Below are 8789 nucleotides of genomic sequence, written 5' to 3' on the forward strand. Positions count from 1 at the left end.
TGTTTTTATTTTTGAGTCCGAATTACTAAGAGCTCGAGTGAAGAGAATAGAATCATAGGATGAAGTGATATTTGGACAGGAATCTAAGAAAATTTAACTCAATGAATCTTCGACTGTAATAACACACACACACACACACACACAACACAACAATATATATATATATATATATATATAGGAAACTAACCAAATTAGAGGAGTGACTTGGTCGTGGGGGGGGGGGGGGGGGGGGGTGGGTGGGGGTGGTGTGGGTCGGGGGGGTGTTGGATGCGCAATGAACCGGGCGAGTCCGGAGCATATGGACGGTGCATGCAATAATTTCTCGTGTGAGGGGCTGCTCCTGGCTCTCTCTCAAAGCACTACACCAAATCAAAGTCTCTGTAAGTACAAATATTAAGAAGTTTGTCGTACAAATAATTAAAAAGGCTTTGTCGTTTCGTTGGATATGATTCCTCCCACGTTTAAAGCACTGACAGCTTCGTTGCCCTAAAAAAAAGAAAAAAAACACCGACAGCTTTTCCATCCAAACCCTTCGTCCTCGTCCGAAGAAATTATATCTTACACTTTACGCATCACGTGGCGGATCACTGAATCTTCTCATCTTGGTTCTATAAACCCATTCACCATGCGCTAAATAATATCTCCCCTTGAAAATAATAAAATAGTAATAACGGGCCCCATATGGTCACATCATCACATGTGTAGATCGTTTTTCTAGTCCTCACCGACTCCTGCGCCACAAGGCCACAGCTGCAATGAATGCCTCGGTTTGATTTGTCTTCAGCTTCATAAAGCACGATGGAACCACCAATAAGTTTTTTTTTTTTATAAAACCACCAATAAGTTCAACAACTATAATCGTCCGTCTTGCACCCACGAGGTCTGCTTATCTGTCACACTAGATTCTATTCTTCCCAGGTCACACACCGGCTGTGATACATCCCATGGATGTACTAAATCGACCCAAATCATATGGCATTATGAGAGCAAAAAATTATCTATTTTAAAATATTAAATTATAATATATCAATTTATTGACGAGCATATATTTAGGTCGATTTTTTATCATCTGAATAGAGTACCCAATGTTTGTATATCTGAAATAATATTTCAACTAATAATGATCGGATTTTTTATTTCATCTCAATATTTTACCAAGATGATATATTAAATTAACGGCCTCAATCATCCTATGAAAGTCCATCACAATTTCTACAACTAAACTACAGCTGGCTACGATTTCATATATAGTTAGTAAATACAGCCAGATATTACCTCACGTCCAGCTAATACATACAGTTATGTACCAGTTCATTTATAGGTGGCTCTCTAATCGTTTAACAAACTTCTTTAATGGCTAATAAACTCTACAACGGCCTCCTCAGCCCCTCTATAAATAGAGGATCAGGGATTCTCCACCGGTAAGTTTACATTTTCTAGAACTAGGGAAGACTCTACCGGTAGAGAACCCTATGAATCCTCAAACAAGGGCTTTAGTTCCTGCCTAGTCCTTTCTAGTTCCACCCTCTCCTTGTGCTCTACTACTCTTTCCACCCTCTGCTTTAGAGGCTTGAATTGACTTAAGCATCGGAGGTTCAAGAACCAGAGGATCTCCGTCTAGTTTCTTGACTTATTTTACAGATCCACTTAAAGAAGATTTGGGTCAGATTGCTACAGCCACTCTAGTCTAGTTTCATCTGATCCCCTCTGTTCTTGATTTTGAGCCTCGCAACAATAGATTGACGATAAGGAAAGGATTGCACTATTTTTTCTTATGAAAAAGATGGTCAAAACATGAGCACAACAGCACTCTCCCTCCTCTTCAGAAGTGAGGGATATCGGAGGCGTCACCATAGCAATCAGTCACCGTTGATTTTTAATAATTTGACCTCCTTGTTTAGCAAGTTCAAGTCTTGACAGCAACTGTTCAACAGCTTCAAAAGAAGGAGCAACAGCAAAAAGAAACTCCTCTCCCAAAGGCTGTATCTCAGCATAGCCATCAACCAACCTACCAAGATGAACACCACATTGATAAGGTTGACAACGAATCCCCCCTCAGTACTGTAAAAATTTAAAAAGGGGATAATTTGGAGCACAAGATCCTGGATCTTAAGAAGCACCTGATGGAAATCCAGGTAGGAGGTTGATCTCAAAATAGAGACAGTTTTAATCTCCGATCTCCTTTCTCCCTTGAAATCCTAAGTGAGCCAGTCTTAAATCGGTTTAAGATGTCCACCATCGAATATTTTGATGGTTCCATTGATCCAATGGATCATTTCGAGGGCTACAGAGCTCTTATGCCTTGCAAGGGATTTCTGATGTCTATTGTACATTGCTTTTTCTACTATCCTTAAGAAGATAGTGAGGTATGGTTTTCTAGGCTCCCACAGGGGTCTATCTCCTCTTTTGAGCAGCTTGGAAGGCTGTTTGTTACTTATTTTGGAACTAACTAGCCTCATCTGAGGTACATGGACAGTCTCTTTTCCATTTAACAGTAGAAGAGAGAAGACCTCCGAAAATATGTGGCTTGCTTCAATGCAGCCACTCTTGAGGTGAAAAATTTCAATCAGGTAGTTGCTATGTCTGCCTTGAAGAGAGATTTGGAGCAACTGCCTGTTCTTCTTTTTAAACAAAAATTTTCAGATACTTATGATGAGATGCTCCATTGAGTATGCAAGTATGCTCAGGCTGAGAAAGAAGAAGCCCTCTTAAGGCAAGCAAAAAAGGACAAAAATGGGAAGAAAAGGCTAAGAGAGAATGGTGAATCTTTGCAGAGCAAAAGCCCTGATCGATCTCGAAAAAATTTGAGGCCAAAAAGTCCAGCTCCGCATTTTGACTCTTATACATCTCTGTCCACTCCTCAAGCACAGATCCTGACGGAGATAGAAAAAGAAAGATTTCTCTGAAAGCTTGATTCTATGAAGGTTCTGCTAGAGAAAAGAGATAAAAAGAAGTACTATCACTTTCATTGTGATTATGACTATGACATTGAAGAGTGTAGGCAGCTCCAGGATGAAATAGAAGCCTTGATCTGCTGAGGATACCTCGCAAATATGTGAGGCCAATGAAGCAATTGAATACCGACCTCAGGCAGAAGAAGTTCTGAGGATCATAACCATCCAACCGTCGGACTTATTAATATAATATCTGACGTCTCACAGGGCATTAATGACCCATCTCCCAAGAGGCAGAAGATAAAAAAATTATTTCTCTTTCTGAAAATGATGTAATGGGATTCAAACCCCTTACAATGATGCTGTTGTCATCTCTATGATAATAACAAAATATAATGTAAAAAAAATTCTTATTGATAATAAAAACTTTATTGATGTATTGTTCTATGATGTATTCTCAAAAATAAATTTGGTAAAACAGCTAAAGCGGGTCGGCACTCTCTCGTTGGATTCTTAGGAAATCCAGTGGCTGTTGAAGGAAAATTATTTTACTAGTCACAGTAGGATAGGAACCAAAGTAATTGACAGTGCAAATGTCTTTTCTGGTAGTCAAAGTTTCATCTGCTTACAATGATATTCTTGGCTGACTTTTCTCAATACTCGTAAAGCTACTGTCTCTACATATCACCTGTTGGTGCGATTCCTGACTAAGGGAGGAACTGGAGAAATGTGTGGGGACCAGATAGTAATCTGACAATGCTTTATGATTACCTCCAAAATGAAGCAGCTGCGGAAGGCATGCTAGTTGATGTACTGGATTCGCTAGATGAGCTTGAAAAAATTTGAGGTGAATTGGTCAAAAAGCTTAAAATTATTCTTTTGGGAGATGACCCAGGGAAAATGGTTCAGATCGGAGCAAACCTCAAATCTGATTTGAGGGGTGAAGTGATCAAATTCTTACAGGAAAATCCGACATCTTCGTCTGGTCTGTTTCTGATATGCTGGTATTCCTGCTGAAGTGATTGTCCATAAACTAAATATTGATCCAAATTTCAAATCGATTCAACAGAAAAAGAGAAGTTTCGTGCTAGAAAGATAGAAGACCGTTGATGAGGAAGTTGACAAGCTCCTGAGGGCAGAATTTATCAGGAAAGCACATTGCCCAGAGTGGATAGCCAATGTAGTTATAGTTAAAAAGATAATGGCAAGTAAGGATATGCATTGGTAATAAAAATTTCAACAAAGCCTATCTAAAAGATAGCTTTTTTTTGTCAAGAATTGATCAACTAGTGGATGCTACCTCAGATCATAAACTCTTTAGTTTCATGAATGCCTTCTCAGGATACAACCAAATCAAAATAGCCTCAGAAGATGAAGAAAATACAGCCTTCATCGTTGAAAGAGGTTTGTATTATTATAAAATAATCCCTTTTGATCTTAAAAATACATGTATAATATATCAGCATCTTGTCAACAAAGTTTTCAAGTAGTAAATTGGCTGAAATATGGAGGTCTATGTTGATGACATATTGGTGAAAAGCACTAGAAAGACCGACACAATACGATCTAAAAGAAGCATTTAGAGAGCTCAGGAAGCACCAGATGAAGATCAATCCAGACAAATGTGTCTTCGGGGTGACCTCGGGTAAGTTTCCTGATTTTCTTATTAATTAAAGAGGAACAGAAGTAGATCTCGAGAAGATTCGTGCACTATTAGAGATGAAGCATTCAACCACTATCGGAGAAATCCAACAGCTTATTGGACAGGTAGCATCCCTCAGTCGATTCATTTTTAGATCAGTGAAAGATGCCTCTCATTCTTCAAAATATTGAAAAATATTAAAAACTTCAATTGGATAGAAGAATGCCAGACTGTCTTTGAATATCTAAAAAAATATCTTGGCTCTCTCTTGTTAGATGTATACTCTAGAAGTCAAATTGGCTGATATATGAACCATTCATATTATGTGTACTTTATTATGTCCATGAATCATCCAAAAAATTAACGGATGATGACACATATTCTCAAAAAATTAAGAATTTGAGGCACGTATCATTAGTGGTTAATTTTTAAATTATTTCTGATCATAGGATCATCATGGGGATGATGATTAATCCAGATAGACTGATGCATAGGTTATTTTTTTGGATAGATGAGTCTCGAGTCTATAGTGTAGGGACACTAGAGCGAGAGTGCAAGTGGTTGTTAGAGAACAACTATTACTGAGCATGACCAATACAAGAAGTCACTAGGATGGCTATCCGCTCATCAGTGACTTACTCATAACTGTAGTGGTGTAGATAGTTCTTTGACCTGAGGTGCCTTGACTGTTCACAGTGGGATTGCTGTAGTTTGACTGTATAATCACTTGGTTACTTAGCCATTCAAATTTTGCGGTGCATGTTGGCTACAATAGGTCCATTGTAGGAACAGGTGTGCACTAACATGAGATCTATCAATCTTAGAAGGCAGGGAGAGGTCTTATGCAGTTCATGAGACTGAGTCCTAAAATCATAGCCATGGTAGGTAAATAATGAAAAAAAGTTTTGATAAGGTTTCACATGGACTTGAGTCAATTGAATCTGACATATGACGGACGAACGAATTTGATGAGTTATCCTTAACCTGCATTCTGTCGGAACTCATGATAGAAGAACCAAACTACGTGGTAACTGCACCTTGAGATTCAATACTTTTATTCTACTGGATTGTCACTACATACTGCTAGGTGTTCTAGTAGATTGTGAGACTCATCAAGCATCGTCTTGATGATTGATGACCCTCGAAGGATAGAATTGAAATTATTTCAATCCATCGAAAAGAGTTTCGATGATATTGTGATAGAGATCACAATATATTTTATATTAGACAGAATAGAACTTACGGGATTACACACAAAAGAGGTTCTTATCTGATCAGATGGTTGATTGACGATTATGAATCGTTGATGAAAAAAATCATTAATTTGATTGATGATTAACCCTATACAAAAATTATAATAATATAATTACTAATGGTTAGTAAATTATTTGAGGATTAATTAGTAATTGAATTGTTAATTGGCTCAATTTGATTGAGCAATGGGGTTTGGATTAAGTCTAATTGGATAGGATTTAGTTGACTTGAATTGGATTTAGCTCGATTGCAAGGAAGATTAGTTTCTGATTTGATCAGGACTTGAAATCAATAAATCCTAATTTGATTAGGATTTGATTAAGATAATTAGATGCCTAATTAGATTGGGTTTACATATTTATTTGGATATAACTAGATGTGATTTGGTTAGAAATCAAATAAGAAAATCTAGAGTCTAGATAAGAATGGACTCTTCCTCCCTTGCGCCACCCTTCTTTGGATGCCGACTTTTCTCATGCAATATGAGATTTGCGTGATGAATTTTTCATGTTAATAAAGGTTCTCACCCCACTTTATTCCAAGCTTAAATATGGATAGAAATCAGGTTTGATTTGAATTCAAAGTTATTTTGAATTCAAGTTGTAAGAAGATAATCCCTAATCCCTATATATTATAGAGTTTGGTTTCATCCAAACTCTTTGGGATGTCTACCTTAAAAAGGGATTGATTTTGGGTGACACATATGATATCTTTCTCCATGGAAATTGTTCCATAGCATGAAAAGTATGGGGCGTGAGTTCTTTGAGTGGGTGGCCTCCATCTTAGCGTGTAGGAAACCCTAGGGTTTAGGGTTTGGGAATTGGGGTTTAGGGAAGAGAGAAAGTGTTCTCAAGTGTGTCCCTTTACCTCTTCATCCTCTTAAATAATCTTTTTCATCGCTGATGGATTCTGAGAGATTTGAAGAAGGCATCGTTTCAAGCCATCAAGATGAGTCTTCTGCAAGAGAGCTAGCATCCCGATGAAGATGGAGCCTCTGATCGGGTAAAGCACCTCGTATGAATACCTGTAGAGGTCAACATGTATGCGGCTCGATGAAGATCTCATCAGATTATCCAGATCATCGATCGTGATGGATTGCTATCCACACAAAGGTATCGAGATTTGATCTCGATTTTATATCTAGATAAAATTTGATTTGATTTCAGCATTACAAGCATGTTATCAATCTTGTGTTAGGAGTAGATTAGATCTGCTATGTACATGCTACACAGATTAAATAGTTTGATCTGTATCTGATTTTAATTTTGCTATATTTTTTATTTTTAAACATTAAAAATCTGCATACCAAAATTTCTGCGTGCATGACATCGGATGTGCGACATCCTTCAAGTGGTATCAGAGACACGGGTTTGTTTCACATACGATTTTAGATCTAAAAATTTGATTATTAGATTTAAATTTAAAGTAATACATGAGATTATAATCAGATTTTAATTGGACGCATGTGATGTGTTTTGTGAAGGGTCATGATAGATCTATGTTACATGTGATGTAATTAGATTAGATCTATATTACATGCTTATAATCTATTTTTAATTGATCAATTAGATGTATGCTTGGCCTATTGTTGCATGAGATGCATGATTAGATCTAAAATCAGATTTAATGATTAGATCAGATCTAATTTGAAATATGTAATGATGATCCTGTTCTTTTATACATATATGATATGTAGTTTAGTTGATTGTCTGAGTAGTCAAGTATTCTGAGTGGTTTACCACTAGGCCATCCGGTCATGAGAAGAAGCAGAGATTAAAGTCCCTCTCTTACCTAAGCAATAGATTTTCTTATGACGAGTAGGGGTGCCATGTGGTTACATCCCATGAAGAAGAACGTGAAAGAAAAAAATATTCATGTATTAGATACATATTTATTGTTTCATTTTAGATTTAAAATGATATATGCGATATATAGTTTGTAGATCTGAAACTTATTTTTTGTAAAACTTTAGATCCAAAAATTCTACATTTTGATGCATAATTTAGTTGTTTAGATTTTAAAATTATTTTAATATCTAAATTAGAACTATTTGTATGTATGGATCAGAAATTTTTATGAAACTGCTGCTGGTACATCTGTCGAGCCGACTCGAGTTCTGATCGAGTCGACTCGAGTACCTGTGGAGTCGACTCTTCCTTGTTGGAGTCGACTCGATACCTTGTAGAGCTGGCTCATTTTGGAGATGAGCCGACTCAAATCTGCAGACTGTGGCATGCGGGTTCTTGTTCATCACATGGAGCCATCTTGGTTTTGATTCAAGCTGACTCACTATGATGAGTCGACTCGAATTCAGGGTGCATCGACTCAAGGTGAGCAAAAATTTATGCATGTGATGCAATCTTGTTCTAAATTATTTGGACATCAGATTTGACCCATGACTTAATTAAGAATTAAGATATGAAATCAATTAGATCAAAAAATTGAGAATTGAAGATCTAAAATATTTTCATAACACATGGATTCAGGGTATGGGTGCCTCAATTATGTCTAGTTTTAGTGATTGATCAAATCGAATCAAATATTGCTTAGGAGGGGATCAAATATGCTATGACCAATTCAAGTAGTTGTAAGTTTAGTTAGATCGATTAACAGCCATATATTATCAATTAACTTAAGACCTAATTTGGCTCTGTAGTTCAAGCCCAGGTCAATAGGCTAACCTGATCGATTTAATCAACCAATTTGATGTCTAAGATAAGTACATAGATGGTGGTTTTTAATTGATTCTGTTGTCTAACTTGATCAATTTGTTGGTGTCTAAGAAAAGTAATGGGGGGACCCCCACACATCTTAACTTACCTGATCATTTTGGGAGATTAGTTTCTATGTTAGGTTACTTGTTGAACTCGAGCTAACCCATGCCACTAGATTAGTCATAACCATTATGACTAATTAAGGAAGTGACCTAAATTAAAATTTTCTTAATAATATTAAATCGAGAGATGTTCCATCATTGTAAAGTACCGTATCCTCTTCGA

The sequence above is a fragment of the Elaeis guineensis genome, chromosome 1 (assembly GCF_000442705.2).
Source record: "Elaeis guineensis isolate ETL-2024a chromosome 1, EG11, whole genome shotgun sequence".
NCBI lineage: Eukaryota > Viridiplantae > Streptophyta > Magnoliopsida > Arecales > Arecaceae > Elaeis > Elaeis guineensis.